Below are 13,236 nucleotides of genomic sequence, written 5' to 3' on the forward strand. Positions count from 1 at the left end.
TGACATGAAAAGTCAAGCATAGCAAAGAGAAGTAAAAGTAGGGTATAGGAAGGAAGGTGGGTAACATAAGGAAAGGTGCGAGAGTAAGATGAAGGAAGCAACAGTAGGACAGGCTATGGAAGGAGAGAAAGATAAAGGAGGAGTGCCTAAAAAAAGTAGGGAGTGACAGGAAGATAAAAGGATTGGCAGCAAGATATGTGAGAGTGAGATCAAGTAGGGGTGACAAGGCAAGGCAAGACTTGGGAAGAAGTCAGAGTACGATAAAGATAGGAGTGATGGTAGGCCATGGGAAGGGAGGGGTGAGGATAAGACAAAGGAACAATCAGTGAACGGTGTGGGACGATGAGCAGCGATGACCAGGGAATGAGAGCGAGAGAGCTAAAGGAAGAATTGAAGATAAGGCAGGTAAAGGAGTGAGGTTATGACACGGGAGGTGCAAATGAAGGTATGGGGTACCTTAAGGCAAGGGAAGAGGTGAAGGTTAGGAAAACATGAAATAAGAGAATATAGAATAAATAAGTTAAGGTGAGATAGCGGGAAGACTAGGGAAGAAGAGAGAAAGAGGCAAAAAGGGTGAGAATAAGACGTGGGCAAGGGAGAGAGAAGGAAAGACAAGGTAATATAAAGGAACGAAAGACAGGGAACAATGTAGGAAAGGCCAAGGGAAGGAGTCAAGGCTTCATCCGGGATATTTCCTAAGACCATAATACAAGTGAACTAGTGACCAATCAACGGCAGACACCAGGCCAGCCCATCTGGGACTAATCCATCAAGTCAAGGAAATGGATGACAAGCTGCACAAGGTGCTCCCTCCTGTCATGCAGACCACAACAACACACACCTCAGTATAACACTGAACTATCACCTTCACATTACACTACAAAAAAAGGGAAACTGTAAATCAGTCATCCGAAATTCCACACAGCGTAAATATGCTGGTGGCAAGCAAAACTGAAACTCACGGTTCACAGAATGTTGGTATGCTGTATGTTCGGGTAAAGCAAACCCGATTTTTGTTATTTGTTGTTGAGGTCGTAGTCTTTATGACGAATTCTGAAGCGTCATTAACACTGTCACTTTATTGGCTGACCAAATAACGATTACGCTGCTGCTTAAGACTTTCATCCGTGTGTAACCTTCCCTTTCTACGCGACCATCAAACACTTGACATAATTCGACAGCCCCGAGAGAGAGAGAGAGAGAGAGAGAGAGAGAGAGAGAGAGAGAGAGAGAGAGAGAGAGAGAGAGAGAGAGAGGAAAGCTTTCAGCTTTCTTTCTTTTTCTTGTATTCTACTGCTCTGAGCAACCTTCTCAAACTTGTGTTCAAGGCCTCTCCGGCGTGGGCTGGTGCGACTGTGGACTGCTACTTCACTTCTCTATATTTGACTCGACGTTCACGTTGCATGAGTGAGGTTAAGATAAGAGGGACAGGGGAAGGAGAAAGGGTAAAGATCAGATAAGGGTGCAGAAGTGAGGGACGCACAAAACAGATGTACAACAAGGAAGCGGGTAAGAGGAAGGCAAGAGCCAGAAGAAAAGTAAGACAAAAGAAGAGGTGAGCGCAAGACATGAGCAGAACAGGGGTCACACAAGATAAGGGGTGAGGGTAATAATATTGTTTGTGGCAAGATAAGTATCACTGGGGTAAGGTAAAGTCCTGGCTTAGGTCATGAGACGAGACACAGTGCTCTCAGGGGTTAAAGGCAAGACCAGAGAAGACGGACGGGAAAGACAATACAGAAATGAGTGTAAGACGGGAAAGAAACGGTCAGACAAGACCAGGAATGTGACACAAGACAACTAGAGAACAACGAGAAAAGGAATGAAAGGGAAACTAGGATAGATTATGTGGTCACAAAAGGCATGGGATGAAGTAAAGAAAGATGTAATGACGATAGAAGTCAAGTTAAGGAGGTGGTAAGAGAAGGGTGGAAGATGTGAGAAGAGTGTAATGAACACACCATGCCAAGATGTAGGGGTGATAGAGAGAGGCAAGAATTAAGATACCTTGAGAGTCATTGATTATGGTAAGGAGTGAGGATTAATGGAAGAGATTACGGCTCAGGGGACAAGACAGAGAGTGTGGAAGTTGGCTCCGTTAGGTCCATTCCCCGACCCTCTCTGACCCGGGATCAATAGTGACATGATAATACAGGTAATGCCAGAGTTTTATGAGGCAATATAAGAAGCATCCAATAAAATCCAGGGAACGGGGAGGCGATAGTGTTTAGTGCCATCAGCGTGGCGGGAGGCCAGCCTGACCCAGCGTCACTATATCATGAGTCTGCTACGTGTCAGTTCACCACCACCACCAACAGCACCACACCTCCACCACAAGGGCACCGTTAACATGTGTTCTTCCTGAGTACTGACACAACCACCTCCAACACATCTCCACCCTCACTACCATAGCTGGACGTTAACGTTGCCACCGTCGCCATCACCACCGTCATTATTACCAACGTTATCACCACCAGCAGAGTCATCATCATCACCTTCACCCCAAGTACAACCATCCTCTCCATCACCAAGTTACCACCGTTGTCATCACCTCAGCGGAGGCGCGGGACGACGACAGCACCGGAGCGGCCTGGCTCACCTGTTTACAGCTTAAGGTACAATGAGGCGAGATTTTAATTATCCTGCCGAGTGAGCAGTTACCCAGGCCGACCAGATTACCACGATATATTGGCAGTTACCACGGTATGAACAGCCGCTCACCTTCACCCTACACGACGTCGCCTCTCCCCGCTGGAGACTAGGCAGGACAGGGGTAGAAGTATGGGGCTCATGACGAGGAGGTAGGCCGAGGATGTGTTAGAGCAGAAAGGATGGTATAGAGGATAGAAGTGATGGTGCGTAGCATCAAGGATAGTGGGCAGGAGCAAGAGCGACGTTTAGTATAATCAAGAGGGAAAGTGGCGAGATACAGAGAGGGATGGGAAGGCTTATTAGTAGGGGCAGTAATGACACTAGATAAGGTCAGCAGGTAAAGTGGATGGTTGCAACATACATGTACGGTAGGTACAGTATAACGTATCATATACCATATCATACTCGATTCTGGCCAAGCTGTCACCCTGCTGCTTTGCTCGGTTAGCTTGTTAGAGGCCGAGCCCGCTGGCCTACTGGTCTACCACATCCTGGCTGGTCTGGTATTCTTAAAAGGTACTTAACCAGACCTTTGTCAACTTTCCATTGAAGATTCCTTAGCGTTTCTAATGATTGTTGGTAATGATTTAAACCCTATGGAGCACCACTTGTTTACTTATTGCACTCTTGGACCTTATGATATTACTGAGTTCATAGGCAACGCATTCTTTATAGCCTATGGCTTTCTCAGGCGATCTGCTCCCCCAACCTCTTCCAAGAAAGGAAGCGTCCTCCTTGTTCTGATCTCGATCTCTCGCTTTTCTTTCTCACTGTTGTGTCAAGCGCATGATTGAATTTGCTTTTGCGGTGAACCATCTCCCATATTCAATTCGTGTTCTATCAATCAAGAGCTCTACCCACTTTACCACAACCTTCACTTCCACAATTCAATCTAAATTTGTGTGAGTTCCTCTCCATGTTGGAGTTTTTTGTGCTGTGGTGGTTTAGTAGTGATTGCTGGGTACAGAGCATTCGTAATGGTGATGCAACATATCAATTGCCACATTAATTGTAAAAATCACAGTGTAGTCACAATCCCTTCGTGCAGCTGTTCACCTGGACGACTTACGATGCAGATTTTGGCAACATCGTTGGTTCTGCAGCCAACCCCACGCTCGCTGTGTGGTGGGTTGACAACCCCTGGGGAGATAATGTCTAATGCTAGGTATCGTATGTAAGAAGGCAGGTTCTACATCCAATGATTGTTCTAAAAATTCGTATGATCTTGTGTACAGTGGTTGCTACATTAACGCAATTACCAAACTAATGATCCCCACCTTGATAACAAACATTTCCACTGTATAAACTGCAGCAGTAAAGTGGTTCTCGTGATATGTGTCAGTTTATAATGTACAAATTAATTACTCCATCCATTCTTACTCCTCTCCTGTCACACTAACGTATCTAGCATGTAACTTGGGCTCCAGTCATCACTGTCGAAGTAGTCTCACGTGAGTGTTCGTGGAGGCTACAAAAATTTTATCAGTCTCAGTCAGTAAACATTTAGAAGGGTATTCTATAAGCTCAGAGCACCTGATTCTCGGAACGCTGACAAATGCAGAAGACGGGAGAAATATTTTGTAGCTAATATGCGAGAGGAATAATGGGGTCGAGTTTGTAATTAATGTGATTTAATGGTGAAGTTCTGTGCCATGAAACCAAAAACATATAGACATTCTCTACTTCCCCTGGCACTGAGCAAGTGTGTGTCAATGTGTTGAGAATGTATATAGTATCGTATCTAAATGCAAATGAACATGGCTATCTGCCAAGAAAGTAATTATGTAAAAAGACATGAATTACAACAATTGATACAAACTACTGAGTCAAATGTGAAAAACTGAGTCGTACAGATAATTACGAGGAGGGTAGCCAGTACACAAGGCAGTGCTATGACCAAGTGAGGCACGGGTGTGTATGGATGGTAATCATGAACCTCCAGCAGAGGGAAGGAGCCAGCCTGAGGGTTCCATTAGCTTAAACCTTTAAGCCGCTTCCCTTCAGCCGATGAAACAATCCTGCACTTCCACCATCGCCTCCAGCAATCTTACGTTCATCTCCAACATTACTGATCTAGCCATTTGTTCTCCAACATTACACTCTCCTGCAGCCATCTGTCACCCCACTTGTTTTCCTCACGAGAGAGAATGTAAATTAATTCATAAACCCAGCATTTAATATTCAGTCTTCTCGTTTCCAAATTCAGTTACACCGACCACTTAACTTTCTAACTCTAAGCTTAACGTTTCTTTAATTTTTTGTATCTGACAAAACCTTCAAGCACTCCACCCACCTTCTGGCAGCATACTCACCCACACCATAAAGCTTCCATCCTCTCTCTCTATCATTATCCTTCTCACTCGCGCCAGCTATCCCCTATAAACTTCATTCTTCTTTCTTAAGGTATCCCCCATCTACATACACTGTCCCTGTTTCCATCTATCAACAATTCCTCGTATTCCTCATCTTCACACAACACTACCATCTATCTCATTCCACCTCGCAAGTCCCTGGCATTTCTCCTCGTTCCCCTCCCTCTTCGTCTGTCGCTTCCACCCCTTCACCTGCTTCTCTTTGCATATATTCATCAGATTACTCCTTCCTTCGCCACTCCTCGCTAAAGTGCCAGCCAACTTGCCTCTCTGCTGAAACTCGACTCCACGCTTCCAGCCCCATCTTTATCTCGTGTTTGTCTGTCGTCATACATGCATCAGAGATCCAGTCAAGACCATGTTGTACCCCACCCATCAGCGATCTTAACCGGGGCTTTAATCATCTTTCCCCTATCGTCATTTTCCTCAAGAATAAACCACTTTACTTTTCTTACTCCCGTTCGTGGGGGTTTACACCAGCCTCGCTGCACAACTCTTCAATCCATCGTCTGGTAACACCGCAGTCTGACACGTCCAGTAACTGATAGCCTCGCTGCTGCCCGACACTCTCTGTTCCCCACGTAGTGTGCAGCAGCAGCAGACCTGGCCAGTGGTAGGAGACTTGCCACACCATACTATAATAAATGAGAGTAACACTATAGGAGACCTACCACACCATACTACAATGAGAGTAACATTATCACCTTCCAACGTCTGGCGGGTAGGAGAGCAGCCCCTCGTGACAACATGGGTTTCCCCTCGGAACGAAATCCCCACTAAGTAATGGGCTGTAAGGTGGCTGGGCCAGCCCCATCTGTGGTACTTTACCCCATAGATTGGTGTCAATTCATCTAACGACCGAAGAAACCATGAAGAGTACAAGACGTGCACACACTGGCCAAGCAGGGGATCAACCCACAGCCAATGGGTTCTAACTCAGCGAGGTAAACGCTACACCGTCGCGACACATCCTCTCCGGTACACAGCACAGACGTTGCAAGCTTCTCCCTCGCACTTGGGTGGTAAGATGAAGTAGTGATTACAAAGGAAGATTTGGAAAAAATCATTCCACAGACTTCAGCATGTAGGCCATCAGGCGTACCAGGCACACTTCTCTGTCACGGTGAAGTCTTCTTCTGCCACATTAAGTCATTCTAGGAGATTATTACCTCGTACTCCAGTATTACGTGCAGCTGCTACCCATCTGAATGACCTGTCCCTCCATAAAACGTCATGCTAATATATGCACATATTTCATTTCCACGCGCTCCCCCTCCTGCCTCTAATTCATATGATGGACATTTTCCTTATTCTTTTTCTTTTAACGAAAATGAAAAGCCGGTATAAAAAGTTCCTTAATGTTAAACTTTTAAAGCCTCGACTTCACTAACGACAGATGAACCACGCTGTTTCCTTCTTTTCTTTCCCACTTGCAGAACTAAGACACCATCATAAACTTCCCACAGACCATTCGTCATCCACTATACATATTAGTCAAAGATCCAGGAATGACTATGTTTGATAACGTTACCTTCAGCCACCACAACAAAGTAAGTGCTGCATCTTAGAGCCGATGAAAAGTTGGATTAATGCGAACCTTCACAACGATGAAGGCAAAGCCGACCATGACTTCGAGGCCTTTCATGTTCTCCAGACTAGAATATTAAGATGTGCTCCGGTAACATATCAAGACTGACACAACTGGATTGGAAAACTTGCAAAGTACTCAGAGCTCACATGGAATGCCTTACACATCAAGACTGTTAAGAACATCTGCAAACACTCCACACGTTTCTCGTACGAGTGCAAAGAAGAAACATTCATACTTCACTCTGAAGACCCTGGAAGCTCTGGAAGGGCGGGAACTAAATTTAACATTTTATCAGTCTTCGTGAACCTAGAACACAGCACCGATATGAAGAAGAATAGTCTATTACACTTATCAAGTTAATGAGCGAGAGGAGGAGGAGGAGGAGGAGGAGGAGCGTTACGCGGGAGGTAGACGCAGATGGGACTCTTAATGTAAACATATCGTCTTTCCCAACCATATGCCCAGCTGTGGCTTCAAACTGCTTCAACGACCGCCGACGGTGTACGTCTACCTCCTGACAGGGGAGAGTGACCTGCTTCTTCTGGTGGGGACAGCCGGTTTCAGGCATATTTTCCCTAATTTTTTCGGTGTTTCTCCAATAAAAACGTTTTACCAAATCGTATGTTTTCAGTTTACCGGAAAAAGAACTCGAGAAGATGGTACACAGGGAAATAGTAATGGTGTACCGGGTGGTGACTACTACACCTACGTACTATGACTACTACTATCAACCTTGTGAGGGAGGTCCTGGCTGACGGTGGTGCTGCGGGTGTAGCAGACGAGGATGCTCTACAGTAGCTCTAATGATCTTGTCCCCAGATATATCTCAGTCCCACTCAGGGTTCAGGCCGCGCCCTCATACATAAGTACCTCAACAGCCTCCACCACGTCTACACAAATGATCAGACATGGATCACTGCAGTTTAGACTCAGCGTCTCACTCTGGCCTTAATGGCGCGACCACTACCTCAACACTCCCAGGCACACACTCAACCTCCACACACAACTAATACAAACGAAGCACTAAATTCCTGCAATACAAACACACACACACACACACACACACACACATTATATATATATATATATATATATATATATATATATATATATATATATATATATATATATATACATATACTCTGTGTGTGATGGAGACAAATGCCAGATTGTGGGGAAGATAATTAACTGTAACTAAATCGTCGTTGCAGCAACCAACATGAGCCACACAGCTGCACCCACCCTCCACCGATACAACAAAATACAGTATAAACAAAATCTCTATCGCTCTAATTCACCGAAATTAAGGACTTTAATATTTTTCATGTTTTTGAATACAAATGGATTCAGTTCGGAAACGATATTCTTTAAACCTAGTGTGAAAAATATACGTCAACAAATACATGAAATATTACTGTAGGTTAGCCAGGACTTACTATACCAGGATATGACGTATTATATGTCACGGTGCACGTGTCTGACTGTGTGTGTATCATGACTTGTTCGTACGGTAACGTGACAACGCTCTACACCCGTGGGTGCCCATCTCTTGTACAGTACAGGGAGGGAGTTGTACACTCGTGGGGCCCTCTCTCTCATGGAGAGGGAGTTACGTCAACTCCACGACCTCTTCTTTCCTTCTTACACTAATTCCATGCGGGACTCATGTTCCTCAATATGGAACATGTGTTTTGCTTCTTGTACAGCCAAGAGATTGGAACTGTTGAGTTCAGTCAGTTAAAAGTACGAACACTGGAGTTGTTCCGTCCATGTGTTACCTGGAGCTCGGCTGGCGCCCTCCTGGTAACGCAGCATTATTTTCCTTACATATAACTCAGCAGATATATAAAAAAAAACAAGGACTAGGGTGGTCACAACATGGACTTAAGACTTGTTCAAATACCAACGAACCCTGAGGCATGCATGGTACAGTCGTAAACAAACTTACCTTTAATGGACGTTGATCAAGCTCAACTGGCCATCTGAAACAAGAGAAAAATTATTGACGCAAAATACACATTTTCAGGGTAAAATGTCCGATTGCAATGCACACAATAGTGAAGTAAACTGTGTTAATACAACACTCTACCATATTCTCACGACAACGGAACTGTTATATCACAGATTTCACGACTTTGTCTTAGGTGGGCCTTGATATGTGTGTGTCAGAAGGAAGATGACTTGACCCTCAGCACAGTTCAGCCTGACATCACGGGAAGGTTAGCGCCACCGAGTGAGGCGCGCGTGTCACATTGTGAAAATGTCACAAAAACACGAGAAAAATGGGAAAATACAGACGTGAAAAACAGAAAAAATACAGATCAAAAAGCAGCAGAAAATAGTGATATCAACAAATCTTTTAGCTACAGTATCAACGCTATTCCTGATGATGGCCACACCAGAGTGATGACAACCTGATGATGGCCACACCAGAGTGATGACAACCTGATGATGGCCACACCAGAGTGATGACAACCTGACGATGGCCACACCAGAGTGATGACAACCTGGTGATGGCCACACCAGAGTGATGACAACCTGATGATGGCCACACCAGAGTGATGACAACCTGATGATGGCCACACCAGAGTGATGACAACCTGGTGATGGCCACACCAGAGTGATGACAACCTGACGATGGCCACACCAGAGTGATGACAACCTGACGATGGCCACACCAGAGTGATGACAACCTGACGATGGCCACACCAGAGTGATGACAACCTGATGATGGCCACACCAGAGTGATGACAACCTGGTGATGGCCACACCAGAGTGATGACAACCTGATGATGGCCACACCAGAGTGATGACAACCTGATGATGGCCACACCAGAGTGATGACAACCTGATGATGGCCACACCAGAGTGATGACAACCTGATGATGGCCACACCAGAGTGATGACAACCTGATGATGGCCACACCAGAGTGATGACAACCTGATGATGGCCACACCAGAGTGATGACAACCTGATGATGGCCACACCAGAGTGATGACAACCAAGAGCCTGGCAACACTACAACCTAACTCTGCGTTAAACCCAACCAATTCTGACCAAGTGTGGAACCTTAGAGTTGATTATTCTGGAGCATAACACAGTGGATAGTCTCGTAAGACCAAAGAAAAGTCTCTAACCTAAGGATAATTTTCAATGCCTTACTGCTTGTTCAAGTAAACCCACAACACAACACAGAGGCCATCAAGTAAACCCACAATACAACACTGAAGCTACCAAGTAAACCGATTATACAACAGAAGGCCACTATGTACACCAACACACTACACCCAGTACACAAACATACCTATGAGGCCATCTAGTGCATACACAACTATAAGGCCACCCAGTACACACACACACACACACACACACACACACACACACACACACACCTATGAAACCACCACAAGTCAATCAGTGACTCAGTTACACCTAGTGACGAACCTAGACCACCGCTTCTGACGACTCTTGTAACCTCCACCCACGCCTCTACTCTGCACACAACACAAACATGAAAAAAAGTGAGAAAGCTTTGTGGCAACTGGCTTAATGACAACGTAAACTTGGGAGTTGCCAGCTCTGCAAGGGGTCAACTCGGTGAACTTTTCAATGGGGCTCCTGCTAGTGCTTGGAGACCCGGCTCGAGACCCGGCTCCTTTGCAGCAGAAAAACGGAGAGAAAGAAAAATCCATACAGCAGTAAACATAAGAGACACGATGACTTCCGCCTCTGTACCGTTACAACATAAGGCTGCAACTCGCCTCAAACAGCATACAACCCCCCCGCAGGCAGAAGTCGGTGCGGCTTAGAAACTTACAAAATGTACTTCTTTCACACAGTCAACACGGGCTGAATAAACCAGGACCTCCTCCACAAACACATGGCTACGGCACGTCTTCACGGGCGAGTCAGGTCCACACACACCAGGCCAGTCATGACTTCCTCCCACTGTACACACACCTACTACAACATGACTCTCCCCACCCAGCCCACTACAACATGACTCCCCCCACCCAGCCCACTACAACATGACTCTCCCCACCCAGCCCACTACAACATGACTCTCCCCACCCAGCCCACTACAACTCTATACAGAACAACTTTATGGCAGATACTGATGGCTGTCCCGCGGGAGAAGCGTCGTCCAGGGATTCAGAAGCTGGAGGTTGAAAAGGACGACTACAGCAAACACTACTATACAGCTCTGCCCTCCCGCTGAGAGAGAGAGAGAGAGAGAGAGAGAGAGAGAGAGAGAGAGAGAGAGAGAGAGAGAGAGAGAGAGAGAGAGAGAGAGAGAGAGAGAGAAGATGGAGATGAGAATATCCTTTCTGTGAGTTTATTCCATAGTTTTTGGTTTCGATCGAATGCCCCACACAACCCATCAGTGGGAGATCACCTTGTCTCTGCTGGTTCGTGGGAGTTACAGGGTTACAACTGTATGTTGTATATGCTTATCCATTCCAGAACATTACCGCACCATGCATCCAAGTTGGACATCATGGTCTTGGTCAATACGAAGTTTACCAGTAGTGAGAAACATGCATTAGATTCACAACACTCCACAGTTCAGGGAGGTCTAACAACTGGTAACCACTGCGTTGCGTGGGGTAAGCTCCGTACTTCGTGTTGGGTTGTCCTGGCGAGATACCAGACACACAAGCACGTACACTCAAAACTAAGGGCAAAGTTGAACATGAACAAAGCAGTCAGTGAGCAGCATACGCCGGTGGCTCCACACAAGCCGGCCAGCTCGCTGTCGGTGACAAACCAAGATTAAACAGAGTTAAATAAATTCAGGTTTCATGGTACCGATCTCATCAGGGTACAAAAACCAGATGACGTCATCCCTAAGGAAAACATACCTAACCAGAACTGTCATCATGACCTCTGACGACATTCACATAAACACCAACCACGAACACAAATATGCCACTCATGTGAAGTCCTACAAGGTTATTATCCACCAGCAGAACTGAGGCAAAACTTCAACAGTAAGTCAACCCATTGAGACCGACGATACGATCCCTGATGACCTGACGTTTGAAATAACTCTTGACGTTCACATTAAAGACCTGACCATTATAACCCGAAGTCGTAGCATCGTATACCAACGGTTAAACAAGTTCATAATTCAACACCACTACCAGACTTGACACTGATCACCGTGGTCGTCGCCACACATTCTCCTACACCTCGCTCAACTATCTACCTCCACCTATACCCTACTCTCTGTTTCCTCCCCTACATTACTTCGTTTACTTCACCCCGACAGTCATCTTTCTACCTCCACATCAACACTTACTTTCTTTTCTTGCACCGAACACTTTACCTCTCTTGATTTGGACCTCGTGGAGACCTCTCGGTCCAGGCTGGGCCCAGGCTGCTGGACTGGGTCGTTGTCGACCAAGCTGCAGCCCTCAGGCCCACACAAACCCCACAGCCTCGATGGTCAGGTACACTTTGCAGGTATTTGTCAATACAATCTTGAACTTCTCTACCGTGCATCCTATGCTGTTTCTGATGGTAGGTGGCAAGGTGTTGAAGAGTCTTGGGCTCCCTTCCCTTTAAAGCTACTCTTTTTACCTCCATCCACACACCACTCTCCACCTCCGGGTCTCATTATTCATAAAATTGATCAATCTTTCACTCGTAATGACGTACTTGAGAGCAAACCCGGGCTTCGCAGGCCTATGAATTTCATTCATGGGCATGACTATACCTATAATACTATGTAACTTGAATTACGTACTCTCCTATCACTTATAAACATGTTTATTAATCAACCTCTGTGATATGCCTTTTACTGCTCACCTGTCCATATATATGTGTGCTGAATATTCTCTATAACGTTTGTGTCAACGTAACGAATACAGCCTTCCTCTGTACTTGTGATATACACCGCTCCAGTGTCTATCTATATGCCTTCTATCTGTATACTGAAAACAAGGGGCCCTTAATCCATCTCTGTTACTTGCCTCGTATTCACGGACAGTTCTACAACTACCCACTCAGGCTTGTGGTGCGCCCGTAGTGTCTTGCTAACGCCACATCACGTGAATAACTAGAACAATATCTACCAGTACGTCACTCTACCTCAACATACACAACTCTACTTTCCCTACCTGCATCCAAACATAACAACTACCCAACAGTTCCTCCTTCAATGTCTACACTACAATCTACAACTCTAAAAACCTAGCCTGGGTTTAGGCCTACCTTATGTTGATTTTCGTCTTATCTCCACATCTTGGCCTGGGACCAAGCAACACTTGCGCCTTTGATCAGTCAGGCTGTTTGAGGTTGTGGCCCCCCGGTCAACATATCCTTTACAACCTGACTGATCAGATAAACTTTCTAAACAAGTAGTGTATTTCTGAGCGCATATCGTCATATCCATAATGTTTATAATACCACCAAAATTCGTAAATACTTTCCTTGTCTTTCATAAATACTTTTCCTAAGTAAATACTTTCCGTTTCTCCCTTTCATAATCCCCTCTATATTTCAATCAAGGACCGGCCTTGATGTGGACGTTTGCCCGTGACTGGAGCCTCCAACGCCAAGAAATAAAAACAAAAAACTTGCAGGTACGGAGTAAAGTGTTTCATGCTTGGGATATT

General features: G+C 45.5%; 2 protein-coding genes across 12 annotated transcripts in view; both read right to left on the reverse strand.

Moving 5' to 3' along the window:
• Nca (neurocalcin homolog) overlaps nt 1-13,236 on the reverse strand; it is a 716,194-nt gene that overhangs the window by 434,886 nt on the left and 268,072 nt on the right. The gene's annotated exons all lie outside the window — the stretch shown is intronic.
• The window catches only part of LOC139756261 (neuronal calcium sensor 2), a 409,472-nt gene that overhangs the window by 361,124 nt on the left and 35,112 nt on the right, over nt 1-13,236 (reverse strand). The window contains exon 2 of the mRNA XM_071675464.1: nt 8,564-8,597. The gene's annotated coding sequence lies outside the window, so the exon portion shown is untranslated. The remainder of the gene's footprint in view (nt 1-8,563; nt 8,598-13,236) is intronic.

The sequence above is a fragment of the Panulirus ornatus genome, chromosome 21 (genome assembly GCF_036320965.1).
Source record: "Panulirus ornatus isolate Po-2019 chromosome 21, ASM3632096v1, whole genome shotgun sequence".
NCBI lineage: Eukaryota > Metazoa > Arthropoda > Malacostraca > Decapoda > Palinuridae > Panulirus > Panulirus ornatus.